Raw genomic sequence first — 14705 nt, forward strand, 5'->3', positions numbered from 1 at the left:
AAGATGTACAATTATTTTCTATTGCGGTTATATAACAAAAGCTAGAACCCTGCATTTAGAAAGGGAAAATACTATTACCAACTCAATGGGAAAAAACTGGGAAATAAATTTATGAATTTCAGTTGACTGAAAAGTTAACGGTAGTAACCAGTGTCAGGCAGCTACTGCCAAGGCAAAAAGACTGTAAATTAGTTTCCATTTGGATAATGTACAATGTGGATCATACTAATTTCCAAGGTCTGTCTGTACTGAACACCCTACGAGCTGCAAGTAGAGCCAGTGTTTGCATTACATGCCATAAAAAGACCCTTTAAATTTGTTGATTTTATATGCCCTCAATTCCATTCGTTTAATTATCTCTACGAGAGAATATTATAAAAAACATTTGTGTTGCTAAATCGTGTTTATGGCGTACAACAAGCACTATCAATACAATACTCATTGAAAAGGTACTACACTCAGAAGGAAGTAAACTGTAGCAAGGTCCCACCGAGAGTTGAACTCGGATTGCTGGATTCAAAGTCCAGAGTGATAACCATTACACCATGGAACCCTTGACAATAGAGGGAGGTTAGGATATTTCTACTAAACAGGCAGTACGTGTAATTACAATAAAGGGTCGGCTATCAATCAAAGTCGACCTCCCACAATAATCAAGAGGGCATAGCTTCTGTGACTGCATGATCACCAAGATGTACAATTATTTTCTATTGCGGTTATATAACAAAAGCTAGAACCCTGCATTTAGAAAGGGAAAATACTATTACCAACTCAATGGGAAAAAACTGGGAAATAAATTTATGAATTTCAGTTGACTGAAAAGTTAAGGGTAGTAACCAGTGTCAGGCAGCTACTGCCAAGGCAAAAAGACTGTAAATTAGTTTCCATTTGGATAATCTACAATGTGGATCATACTAATTTCCAAGGTCTGTCTGTACTGAACACACTACGAGCTGGAAGTAGAGCCAGTGTTTGCATTACATGCCATAAAAAGACCCTTTAAATTTGTTGATTTTATATGCCCTCAATTCCATTCGTTTAATTATCTCTACGAGAGAATATTATAAAAAACATTTGTGTTGCTAAATCGTGTTTATGGCGTACAACAAGCACTATCAATACAATACTCATTGAATAGGTACTACACTCAGAAGGAAGTAAACTGTGGCAAGGTCCCACCGAGAGTTGAACTCGGATTGCTGGATTCAAAGTCCAGAGTGCTAACCATTACACCATGGAACCCTTGACAATAGAGTGAGGTTTGGATATTTCTACTAAACAGGCAGTACGTGTAATTACAATAAAGGGTCGGCTATCAATCAAAGTCGACCTCCCACAATAATCAAGAGGGCATAGCTTCTGTGCCTGCATGATCAACAAGATGTACAATTATTTTCTATTGCGGTTATATAACAAAAGCTGGAACCCTGCATTTAGAAAGGGAAAATACTATTACCAACTCAATGGGAAAAAACTGGGAAATAAATTTATGAATTTCAGTTGACTGAAAAGTTAACGGTAGTAACCAGTGTCAGGCAGCTACTGCCAAGGCAGAAAGACTGTAAATTAGTTTCCATTTGGATAATCTACAATGTGGATCATACTAATTTCCAAGGTCTGTCTGTACTGAACACCCTACGAGCTGGAAGTGGAGCCAGTGTTTGCATTACATGCCATAAAAAGACCCTTTAAATTTGTTGATTTTATATGCCCTCAATTCCATTGGTTTAATTATCTCTACGAGAGAATATTATCAAATTTTTTTTGTTGTTAAATCGTGTTTATGGCGTACAACAATCACTATCAATACCTCATTGAAAAAGGATTACACTCAGAAGGAATTAAACTGTGGCAAGGTCCCACTGAGAGTTGAACTCAGATTGCTGGATTCAGAGTCCAGAGTGCTAACCATTACACCATGGAACCCTTGACAATAGAGTGCAGTTTGGATATTTCTACTAAACAGGCAGTACGTGTAATTACAATAACATGTCGGCTATCATTCAAAATCGACCTCCCACAATAATCAAGAGGGCATAGCTTCTGTGCCTGCATGATCACCAAGATGTACAATTATTTTCTATTGTGGTTATATAACAAAAGCTAGAAACCTGCATTTGGAAAGGGAAAATACTATTAACAACTCAATGGGAAAAAACTGGGAAATGAAATTATGAATTTCCGTTGACTGAAAACTTAACTGTTGTAACCAGTGTCAGGCAGCTACTGCCAAGGCAAAAAGACTGTAAATTAGTTTCCTTTTGAATAATCTACAATGTGGATAATACTCATTTCCAAGGTCTGTCTGTACTGAACACACTACGAGCTGGAAGTAGAGCCAGTGTTTGCAATAACATGCCATAAAAAGACTCTTTAAATTTGTTAACTTTATATGCCCTCAATTACATTGGTTTAATTATCTCTACGAGAGAATATTATCACATTTGTTTTGTTGTTAAATCGTGTTTATGGCGTACAGCAATCACTATAAATACAATACCTCATTGAAAAAGGATTACACTCAGAAGGAATTAAACTGTGGCAAGATCCCAACGAGAGTTGAACTTGGATAGCTGGATTCAGAGTCCAGAGTGCTAACCATTACACCATGGAACCTTTGACAATAGGGTTCAGTTTGGATATTTCTACTAAACAGGCAGTACGTGTAATTACAATAACAGGTCGGCTATCTTACAAAATCGACCTCCCACAATAATCAAGAGGGCATAGCTTCTGTGCCTGCATGATCACCAAGATGTACAATTATTTTCTATTGCGGTTATATAACAAAACCTAGAACCCTGCATTTGGAAAGGGAAAATACTATTAACAACTCAATGGGAAAAAACTAGGAAATGAAATTATGAATTTCAGTTGACTGAAAACTTAACTGTTGTAACCAGTGTCAGGCAGCTACTGCCAAGGCAAAAAGACTGTAAATTAGTTTCCATTTGGATAATCTACAATGTGGATAATACTAATTTCCAAGGTCTGTCTGTACTGAACACACTACGAGCTGGAAGTAGAGCCAGTGTTTGCATTACATGCCATAAAAAGACTCTTTAAATTTGTTAATTTTATATGCCCTCAATTACATTGGTTTAATTATCTCTACGAGAGAATATTATCACATTTTTTTTGTTGTTAAATCGTGTTTATGGCGTACAACAATCACTATCAATACAATACCTCATTGAAAAAGGATTACACTCAAATGGAATTAAACTGTGGCAAGGTCCCACCGAGAGTTGAACTCGGATTGCTGGATTCAGAGTCCAGAGTGCTAACCATTACACCATGGAACCCTTGAAAATAGAGTGCAGTTTGGATATTTCTACTAAACAGGCAGTACGTGTAATTACAATAACAGGTCGGCTATCTTACAAAATCGACCTCCCACAATAATCAAGAGGGCATAGCTTCTGTGCCTGCATGATCACCAAGATGTACAATTATTTTCTATTGCGGTTATATAACAAAACCTAGAACCCTGCATTTGGAAAGGGAAAATACTATTAACAACTCAATGGGAAAAAACTGGGAAATGAAATTATGAATTTCAGTTGACTGAAAACTTAACTGTTGTAAACAGTGTCAGGCAGCTACTGCCAAGGCAAAAAGACTGTAAATTAGTTTCCATTTGGATAATCTACAATGTGGATAATACTAATTTCCAAGGTCTGTCTGTACTGAACACACTACGGGCTGGAAGTAGAGCCAGTGTTTGCATTACATGCCATAAAAAGACTCTTTAAATTTGTTAATTTTATATGCCCTCAATTACATTGGTTTAATTATCTCTACGAGAGAATATTATCACATTTTTTTTGTTGTTAAATCGTGTTTATGGCGTACAACAATCACTATCAATACAATACCTCATTGAAAAAGGATTACGCTCAAAAGGAATTAAACTGTGGCAAGGTCCCACCGAGAGTTGAACTTGGATTGCTGCATTCAGAGTCCAGAGTGCTAATCATTACACCATGGAACCCTTGACAATAGAGTGCAGTTTGGATATTTCTACTAAACAGGCAGTACGTGTAATTACAATAACAGGTCGGCTATCATTCAAAATCGACCTCCCACAATAATCAAGAGGGCATAGCTTCTGTGCCTGCATGATCACCAAGATGTACAATTATTTTCTATTACGGTTATATAACAAAAGCTAGAACCCTGCATTTGGAAAGGGAAAATACTATTAACAACTCAATGGGAAAAAACTGGGAAATGAAATGATGAATTTCAGTTGACTGAAAACTTAACTGTTGTAACCAGTGTCAGGCAGCTACTGCCAAGGCAAAAAGACTGTAAATTAGTTTCCATTTGGATAATCTACAATGTGGATAATACTAATTTCCAAGGTCTGTCTGTACTGAACACACTACGAGCTGGAAGTAGAGCCAGTGTTTGCATTACATGCCATAAAAAGACTCTTTAAATTTGTTAATTTTATATGCCCTCAATTACATTGGTTTAATTATCTCTACGAGAGGATATTATCACATTTTGTTTGTTGTTAAATCGTGTTTATGGCGTACAACAATCACTATCAATACAATACCTCATTGAAAAAAGATTACACTCAGAAGGAATTAAACTGTGGCAAGGTCCCACCGAGAGTTGAACTCGGATTGCTAGATTCAGAGTGCTAACCATTACACCATGGAACCCTTGACAACAGAGTGCAGTTTAGATATTTCTACTAAACAGGCAGTACGTGTAATTACAATAACAGGTCGGCTATCATTCAAAATCGACCTCCCACAATAATCAAGAGGGCATAGCTTCTGTGCCTGCATGATCACCAAGATGTACAATTATTTTCTATTGCGGTTATATAACAAAAGCTAGAACCCTGCATTTGGAAAGGGAAAATACTATTAACAACTCAATGGGAAAAAACTGAGAAATGAAATTATGAATTTCAGTTGACTGAAAACTTAACTGTTGTAACCAGTGTCAGGCAGCTACTGCCAAGGCAAAAAGACTGTAAATTAGTTTCCATTTGGATAATCTACAATGTGGATAATACTAATTTACAAGGTCTGTCTGTACTGAACACACTACGAGCTGGAAGTAGAGCCAGTGTTTGCATTACATGCCATAAAAAGACTCTTTAAATTTGTTAATTTTATATGCCCTGAATTACATTAGTTTAATTATCTCTACGAGAGAATATTATCACATTATTTTTGTTGTTAAATCGTGTTTATGGCGTACAACAATCACTATCAATACAATACCTCATTGAAAAAGGATTACACTCAGAAGGAATTAAACTGTGGCAAGGTCCCTCTGAGAGTTGAACTCGGATTGCTGGATTCAGAGTCCAGAGTCCATTACACCACGGAACCCTTGACAATAGAGTGCAGTTTGGATATTTCTACTAAACAGGCAGTACGTGTAATTACAATAACAGGTCGGCTATCATTCAAAATCGACCTCCCACAATAATCAAGAGGGCATAGCTTCTGTGCCTGCATGATCACCAAGATGTACAATTATTTTCTATTGCGGTTATATAACAAAAGCTAGAACCCTGCATTTGGAAAGGGAAAATACTATTAACAACTCAATGGGAAAAAACTGAGAAATGAAATTATGAATTTCAGTTGACTGAAAACTTAACTGTTGTAACCAGTGTCAGGCAGCTAATGCCAAGGCAAAAAGACTGTAAATTAGTTTCCATTTGGATAATCTACAATGTGGATAATACTAATTTCCAAGGTCTGTCTGTACTGAACACACTACGAGCTGGAAGTAGAGCCAGTGTTTGCATTACATGCCATAAAAAGACTCTTTAAATTTGTTAATTTTATATGCCCTCAATTACATTGGTTTAATTATCTCTACGAGAGGATATTATCACATTTTGTTTGTTGTTAAATCGTGTTTATGGCGTACAACAATCACTATCAATTCAATACCTCATTGAAAAAGGATTACACTCAGAAGGAATTAAACTGTGGCAAGGTCCCACCGAGAGTTGAACTCGGATTGCTAGATTCAGAGTGCTAACCATTACACCATGGAACCGTTGACAACAGAGTGCAGTTTGGATATTTCTACTAAACAGGCAGTACGTGTAATTACAATAACAGGTCGGCTATCATTCAAAATCGACCTCCCACAATAATCAAGAGGGCATAGCTTCTGTGCCTGCATGATCACCAAGATGTACAATTATTTTCTATTGCGGTTATATAACAAAAGCTAGAACCCTGCATTTGGAAAGGGAAAATACTATTAACAACTCAATGGGAAAAAACTGAGAAATGAAATTATGAATTTCAGTTGACTGAAAACTTAACTGTTGTAACCAGTGTCAGGCAGCTACTGCCAAGGCAAAAAGACTGTAAATTAGTTTCCATTTGGATAATCTACAATGTGGATAATACTAATTTCCAAGGTCTGTCTGTACTGAACACACTACGAGCTGGAAGTAGAGCCAGTGTTTGCATTACATGCCATAAAAAGACTCTTTAAATTTGTTAATTTTATATGCCCTCAATTACATTGGTTTAATTATCTCTACGAGAGGATATTATCACATTTTGTTTGTTGTTAAATCGTGTTTATGGCCTACAACAATCACTATCAATACAATACCTCATTGAAAAAAGATTACACTCAGAAGGAATTAAACTGTGGCAAGGTCCCACCGAGAGTTGAACTCGGATTGCTAGATTCAGAGTGCTAACCATTACACCATGGAACCCTTGACAACAGAGTGCAGTTTAGATATTTCTACTAAACAGGCAGTACGTGTAATTACAATAACAGGTCGGCTATCATTCAAAATCGACCTCCCACAATAATCAAGAGGGCATAGCTTCTGTGCCTGCATGATCACCAAGATGTACAATTATTTTCTATTGCGGTTATATAACAAAAGCTAGAACCCTGCATTTGGAAAGGGAAAATACTATTAACAACTCAATGGGAAAAAACTGAGAAATGAAATTATGAATTTCAGTTGACTGAAAACTTAACTGTTGTAACCAGTGTCAGGCAGCTACTGCCAAGGCAAAAAGACTGTAAATTAGTTTCCATTTGGATAATCTACAATGTGGATAATACTAATTTCCAAGGTCTGTCTGTACTGAACACACTACGAGCTGGAAGTAGAGCCAGTGTTTGCATTACATGCCATAAAAAGACTCTTTAAATTTGTTAATTTTATATGCCCTCAATTACATTGGTTTAATTATCTCTACGAGAGGATATTATCACATTTTGTTTGTTGTTAAATCGTGTTTATGGCGTACAACAATCACTATCAATACAATACCTCATTGAAAAAAGATTACACTCAGAAGGAATTAAACTGTGGCAAGGTCCCACCGAGAGTTGAACTCGGATTGCTAGATTCAGAGTGCTAACCATTACACCATGGAACCCTTGACAACAGAGTGCAGTTTAGATATTTCTACTAAACAGGCAGTACGTGTAATTACAATAACAGGTCGGCTATCATTCAAAATCGACCTCCCACAATAATCAAGAGGGCATAGCTTCTGTGCCTGCATGATCACCAAGATGTACAATTATTTTCTATTGCGGTTATATAACAAAAGCTAGAACCCTGCATTTGGAAAGGGAAAATACTATTAACAACTCAATGGGAAAAAACTGAGAAATGAAATTATGAATTTCAGTTGACTGAAAACTTAACTGTTGTAACCAGTGTCAGGCAGCTACTGCCAAGGCAACAAGACTGTAAATTAGTTTCCATTTGGATAATCTACAATGTGGATAATACTAATTTACAAGGTCTGTCTGTACTGAACACACTACGAGCTGGAAGTAGAGCCAGTGTTTGCATTACATGCCATAAAAAGACTCTTTAAATTTGTCAATTTTATATGCCCTCAATTACATTAGTTTAATTATCTCTACGAGAGAATATTATCACATTATTTTTGTTGTTAAATCGTGTTTATGGCGTACAACAATCACTATCAATACAATACCTCATTGAAAAAGGATTACACTCAGAAGGAATTAAACTGTGGCAAGGTCCCACCGAGAGTTGAACTCGGATTGCTGGATACAGAGTCCAGAGTGCTAACCATTACACCATGGAACCCTTAACAATAGAGTGCAGTTTGGATATTTCTACTAAACAGGCAGTACGTGTAATTACAATAACAGGTCGGCTATCATTCAAAATCGACCTCCCACAATAATCAAGAGGGCATAGCTTCTGTGCCTGCATGATCACCAAGATGTACAATTATTTTCTATTGCGGTTATATAACAAAAGCTAGAACCCTGCATTTGGAAAGGGAAAATACTATAAACAACTCAATGGGAAAAAACTGGGAAATGAAATTATGAATTTCAGTTGACTGAAAACTTAACTGTTGTAACCAGTGTCAGGCAGCTACTGCCAAGGCAAAAAGACTGTAAATTAGTTTCCATTTGGATAATCTACAATGTGGATAATACTAATTTCCAAGGTCTGTCTGTACTGAACACACTATGAGCTGGAAGTAGAGCCAGTGTTTGCATTACATGCCATAAAAACACTCTTTAAATTTGTTGATTTCATATGCTCTCAATTACATTGGTTTAATTATCTCTACAAGAGAATATTATCACATTTTTTTTGTTGTTAAATCGTGTTTATGGCGTACAACAATCACTATCAATACAATACCTCATTAAAAAAGGATTACACTCAGAATAAATTAAACTGTGGCAAGGTCCCACCGAGAGTTGAACTCGGATTGCTGGATTCATAGTACTAACCATTACACCATGGAACCCTTGACAATAGAGTGCAGTTTGGATATTTCTACTAAACAGGCAGTACGTGTAATTACAATAACACGTCGGCTATCATTCAAAATCGACTTCCCACAATAATCAAGAGGGCATAGCTTCTGTGCCTGCATGATCACCAAGATGTACAATTATTTTCTATTGCGGTTATATAACAAAAGCTAGAACCCTGCATTTGGAAAGGGAAAATACTATTAACAACTCAATGGGAAAAAACTGAGAAATGAAATTATGAATTTCAGTTGACTGAAAACTTAACTGTTGTAACCAGTGTCAGGCAGCTACTGCCAAGGCAAAAAGACTGTAAATTAATTTCCATTTGGATAATCTACAATGTGGATAATACTAATTTCAAAGGTCTGTCTGTACTGAACACACTACGAGCTGGAAGTAGAGCCAGTGTTTGCATTACATGCCATAAAAATACTCTTTAAATTTGTTAATTTTATATGCCCTCATTTACATTGGTTTAATTATCTCTACGAGAGAATATTATCACATTTTTTTTTATGTTAAATTGTGTTTATGGCGTACAACAATAACTATCAATACAATACCTCATTGAAAAAGGATTACACTCAGAAGGAATTAAACTGTGGCAAGGTCCCACCAAGAGTTGAACTCGGATTGCTGGATTCAGAGTGCTAACCATTACACCATGGAACCCTTGACAATAGAGTGCAGTTTGGATATTTCTACTAAACAGGCAGTACGTTTAATTACAATAACACGTCGGCTATCATTCAAAATCGACCTCCCACAATAATCAAGAGGGCATAGCTTCTGTGCCTGCATGATCACCAAGATGTACAATTATTTTCTATTGCGGTTATATAACAAAAGCTAGAACCCTGCATTTGGAAAGGGAAAATACTATTAACAACTCAATGGGAAAAAACTGGGAAATTAAATTATGAATTTCAGTTGACTGAAAACTTAACTGTTGTAACCAGTGTCAGGCAGCTACTGCCAAGGCAAAAAGACTGTAAATTAGTTTCCATTTGGATGATCTACAATGTGGATAATACTAATTTCCAAGGTCTGTCTGTACTGAACACACTACGAGCTGGAAGTAGAGTCAGTGTTTGCATTACATGCCATAAAAAGACTCTTTAAATTTGTTAATTTCATATGCCCTCAATTACATTGGTTTAATTATCTATACGAGAGAATATTATCACTTTTTTTTTGTTGTTAAATCGTGTTTATGGCGTACAACAATCACTATCAATACAATACCTCATTAAAAAAGGATTACACTCAGAATGAATTAAACTGTGGCAAGGTCCCACCGAGAGTTGAACTCGGATTGCTGGATTCAGAGTGCTAACCATTACACCATGGAACCCTTGACAATAGAGTGCAGTTTGGATATTTCTACTAAACAGGCAGTACGTGTAATTACAATAACACGTCGGCTAACATTCAAAATCGACCTCCCACAATAATCAAGAGGGCATAGCTTCTGTGCCTGCATGATCACCAAGATGTACAATTATTTTCTATTGCGGTTATATAACAAAAGCTAGAACCCTGCATTTGGAAAGGGAAAATACTATTAACAACTCAATGGGAAAAAACTGAGAAATGAAATTATGAATTTCAGTTGACTGAAAACTTAACTGTTGTAACCAGTGTCAGGCAGCTACTGCCAAGGCAAAAAGACTGTAAATTAGTTTCCATTTGGATAATCTACAATGTGGATAATACTAATTTCCAAGGTCTGTCTGTACTGAACACACTACGAGCTGGAAGTAGAGCCAGTGTTTGCATTACATGCCATAAAAATACTCTTTAAATTTGTTCATTTTATATGCCCTCAATTACATTGGTTTAATAATCTCTACGAGAGAATATTATCAAATTTTTTTTGTTGTTAAATCGTGTTTATGGCGTACAACAATAACTATCAATACAATACCTCATTGAAAAAGGATTACACTCAGAAGGAACTAAACTGTGTCAAGGTCCCACCGAGAGTTGAACTCGGATTGCTGGATTCAGAGTGCTAACCATTACACCATGGAACCCTTGACAATAGAGTGCAGTTTGGATATTTCTACTAAACAGGCAGTACGTGTAATTACAATAACAGGTCGGCTATCATTCAAAATCGACCTCCCACAATAATCAAGAGGGCATAGCTTCTGTGCCTGCATGATCACCAAGATGTACAATTATTTTCTATTGCGGTTATATAACAAAAGCTAGAACCCTGTATTTGGAAAGGGAAAATACTCTTAACAACTCAATGGGAAAAAACTGGGAAATGAAATTATGAATTTCAGTTGACTGAAAACTTAACTGTTGTAACCAGTGTCAGGCAGCTACTGCCAAGGCAAAAAGACTGTAAATTAGTTTCCATTTGGATAATCTACAATGTGGATAATACTAATTTCCAAGGTCTGTCTGTACTGAACACACTACGAGCTGGAAGTAGAGCCAGTGTTTGCATTACATGCCATAAAAATACTCTTTAAATGTGTTAATTTTATGTGCCCTCAATTACATTGGTTTAATTATCTCTACGAGAGAATATTATCACATTTTTTTTGTTGTTAAATCGTGTTTATGGCGTACAACAATAACTATCAATACAATACCTCATTGAAAAAGGATTACACTCAGAAGGAATTAAACTGTGGCAAGGTCCCACCAAGAGTTGAACTCGGATTGCTGGATTCAGAGTGCTAACCATTACACCATTGAACCCATGACAATAGAGTGCAGTCTGGATATTTCTACTAACCAGGCAGTACGTGTAATTACAATAACACGTCGGCTATCATTCAAAATCGACCTCCCACAATAATCAAGAGGGCATAGCTTCTGTGCCTGCATGATCACCAAGATGTACAATTATTTTCTATTGCGGTTATATAACAAAAGCTAGAACCCTGCATTTGGAAAGGGAAAATACTATTAACAACTCAATGGGAAAAAACTGAGAAATGAAATTATGAATTTCAGTTGACTGAAAACTTAACTGTTGTAACCAGTGTCAGGCAGCTACTGCCAAGGCAAAAAGACTGTAAATTAGTTTCCATTTGGATAATCTAGAATGTGGATAATACTAATTTCCAAGGTCTGTCTGTACTGAACACACTACGAGCTGGAAGTAGAGCCAGTGTTTGCATTACATGTCATAAAAAGACTCTTTAAATTTGTTAATTTCATATGCCCTCAATTACATTGGTTTAATTATCTCTACGAGAGAATATTATCACATTTTTTTTGTTGTTAAATCGTGTTTATGGCGTACAACAATCACTATCAATACAATACCTCATTAAAAAAGGATTACACTCAGAATAAATTAAACTGTGGCAAGGTCCCACCGAGAGTTGAACTCGGATTGCTGGATTCAGAGTGCTAACCATTACACCATGGAACCCTTGACAATAGAGTGCAGTTTGGATATTTCTACTAAACAGGCAGTACGTGTAATTACAATAACACGTCGGCTATCATTCAAAATCGACTTCCCACAATAATCAAGAGGGCATAGCTTCTGTGCCTGCATGATCACCAAGATGTACAATTATTTTCTATTGCGGTTATATAACAAAAGCTAGAACCCTGCATTTGGAAAGGGAAAATACTATTAACAACTCAATGGGAAAAAACTGAGAAATGAAATTATGAATTTCAGTTGACTGAAAACTTAACAGTTGTAACCAGTGTCAGGCAGCTACTGCCAAGGCAAAAAGACTGTAAATTAATTTCCATTTGGATAATCTACAATGTGGATAATACTAATTTCAAAGGTCTGTCTGTACTGAACACACTACGAGCTGGAAGTAGAGCCAGTGTTTGCATTACATGCCATAAAAATACTCTTTAAATTTGTTAATTTTATATGCCCTCATTTACATTGGTTTAATTATCTCTACGAGAGAATATTATCACATTTTTTTTTATGTTAAATCGTGTTTATGGCGTACAACAATCACTATCAATACAATACCTCATTGAAAAAGGATTACACTCAGAAGGAATTAAACTGTTGTAGGGTCCTACCGAGAGTTGAACTCGGATTGCTGGATTCAGAGTGCTAACCATTACACCATGGAACCCTTGACAATAGAGTGCAGTTTGGATATTTCTACTAAACAGGCAGTACGTGTAATTACAATAACACGTCGGCTATCATTCAAAATCGACCTCCCACAATAATCAAGAGGGCATAGCTTCTGTGCCTGCATGATCACCAAGATGTACAATTATTTTCTATTGCGGTTATATAACAAAAGCTAGAACCCTGCATTTGGAAAGGGAAAATACTATTAACAACTCAATGGGAAAAAACTGAGAAATGAAATTATGAATTTCAGTTGACTGAAAACTTAACTGTTGTAACCAGTGTCAGGCAGCTACTGCCAAGGCAATAAGACTGTAAATGAGATTCCATTTGGATAATCTACAATGTGGATAATACTAATTTCCAAGGTCTGTCTGTACTGAACACCCTACGAGCTGGAAGTAGAGCCAGTGTTTGCATTACATGCCATAAAAAGACTCTTTAAATTTGTTAATTTTATATGCCCTCAATTACATTGGTTTAATTATCTCTACGAGAGAATATTATCAAATTTTTTTTGTTGTTAAATCGTGTTTATGGCGTACAACACTCACTATCAATACAATACCTCATTGAAAAAGGATTACACTCAGAAGGAATTATACTGTGGCAAGGTCCCACCGAGAGTTGAACTCGGATTGCAGGATTCAGAGTGCTAACCATTACACCATGGAACCCTTGCCAATAGAGTGCAGTTTGGATATTTCTACTAAACAGGCAGTACGTGTAATTACAATAACAGGTCGGCTATCATTCAAAATCGACCTCCCACAATAATCAAGAGGGCATAGCTTCTGTGCCTGCATGATCACCAAGATGTACAATTATTTTCTATTGCGGTTATATAACAAAAGCTAGAACCCTGCATTTAGAAAGGGAAAATACTATTAACAACTCAATGGGAAAAAACTGAGAAATGAAATTATGAATTTCAGTTGACTGAAAACTTAACTGTTGTAACCAGTGTCAGGCAGCTACTGCCAAGGCAAAAAGACTGTAAATTAGTTTCCATTTGGATAATCTACAATGTGGATAATACTAATTTCCAAGGTCTGTCTGTACTGAACACACTACGAGCTGGAAGTAGAGCCAGTGTTTGCATTACATGCCATAAAAATACTCTTTAAATGTGTTAATTTTATATGCCCTCAATTACATTGGTTTACTTATCTCTACGAGAGAATATTATCACATATTTTTTGTTGTTAAATCGTGTTTATGGCGTACAACAATAACTATCAATACAATACCTCATTGAAAAAGGATTACACTCAGAAGGAATTAAACTGTTGCAGGGTCCCACCGAGAGTTGAACTCGGATTGCTGGATTCAGAGTGCTAACCATTACACCATGGAACCCTTGACAATAGAGTGCAGTTTGTATATTTCTACTAAACAGGCAGTACGTGTAATTACAATAACACGTCGGCTATCATTCAAAATCGACCTCCCACAATAATCAAGAGGGCATAGCTTCTGTGCCTGCATGATCACCAAGATGTACAATTATTTTCTATTGCGGTTATATAACAAAAGCTAGAACCCTGCATTTGGAAAGGGAAAATACTATTAACAACTCAATGGGAAAAAACTGGGAAATGAAATTATGAATTTCAGTTGACTGAAAACTTAACTGTTGTAACCAGTATCAGGCAGCTACTGCCAAGGCAAAAAGACTGTAAATTAGTTTCCATTTGGATAATCTACAATGTGGATAATACTAATTTCCAAGGTCTGTCTGTACTGAACACACTATGAGCTGGAAGTAGAGCCAGTGTTTGCATTACATGCCATAAAAAGACTCTTTAAATTTGTTAATTTTATATGCCCT

The 14705-nt window shown here is 36.3% G+C and overlaps 5 non-coding genes across 5 annotated transcripts; all 5 read right to left on the bottom strand.

Moving 5' to 3' along the window:
- Positions 1 to 481: 481 nt before the first annotated feature.
- Positions 482 to 553, bottom strand: TRNAQ-UUG (transfer RNA glutamine (anticodon UUG)). The gene has a single exon. It is a non-coding gene; the product is annotated as a tRNA-Gln (tRNA).
- Positions 554 to 1170: 617 nt separating this feature from the next.
- Positions 1171 to 1242, bottom strand: TRNAQ-UUG (transfer RNA glutamine (anticodon UUG)). Its single transcript has one exon. It is a non-coding gene; the product is annotated as a tRNA-Gln (tRNA).
- Positions 1243 to 1854: 612 nt separating this feature from the next.
- On the bottom strand, positions 1855 to 1926 carry TRNAQ-CUG (transfer RNA glutamine (anticodon CUG)). The gene has a single exon. It is a non-coding gene; the product is annotated as a tRNA-Gln (tRNA).
- A 1307-nt stretch (positions 1927 to 3233) lies between these two features.
- On the bottom strand, positions 3234 to 3305 carry TRNAQ-CUG (transfer RNA glutamine (anticodon CUG)). The gene has a single exon. It is a non-coding gene; the product is annotated as a tRNA-Gln (tRNA).
- A 4718-nt stretch (positions 3306 to 8023) lies between these two features.
- Positions 8024 to 8095, bottom strand: TRNAQ-CUG (transfer RNA glutamine (anticodon CUG)). Its single transcript has one exon. It is a non-coding gene; the product is annotated as a tRNA-Gln (tRNA).
- Positions 8096 to 14705: the final 6610 nt, after the last annotated feature.

This window comes from Rhinoderma darwinii, unplaced genomic scaffold (assembly GCF_050947455.1).
Source record: "Rhinoderma darwinii isolate aRhiDar2 unplaced genomic scaffold, aRhiDar2.hap1 Scaffold_4158, whole genome shotgun sequence".
In the NCBI taxonomy this organism is placed as follows: Eukaryota; Metazoa; Chordata; class Amphibia; order Anura; family Rhinodermatidae; genus Rhinoderma; species Rhinoderma darwinii.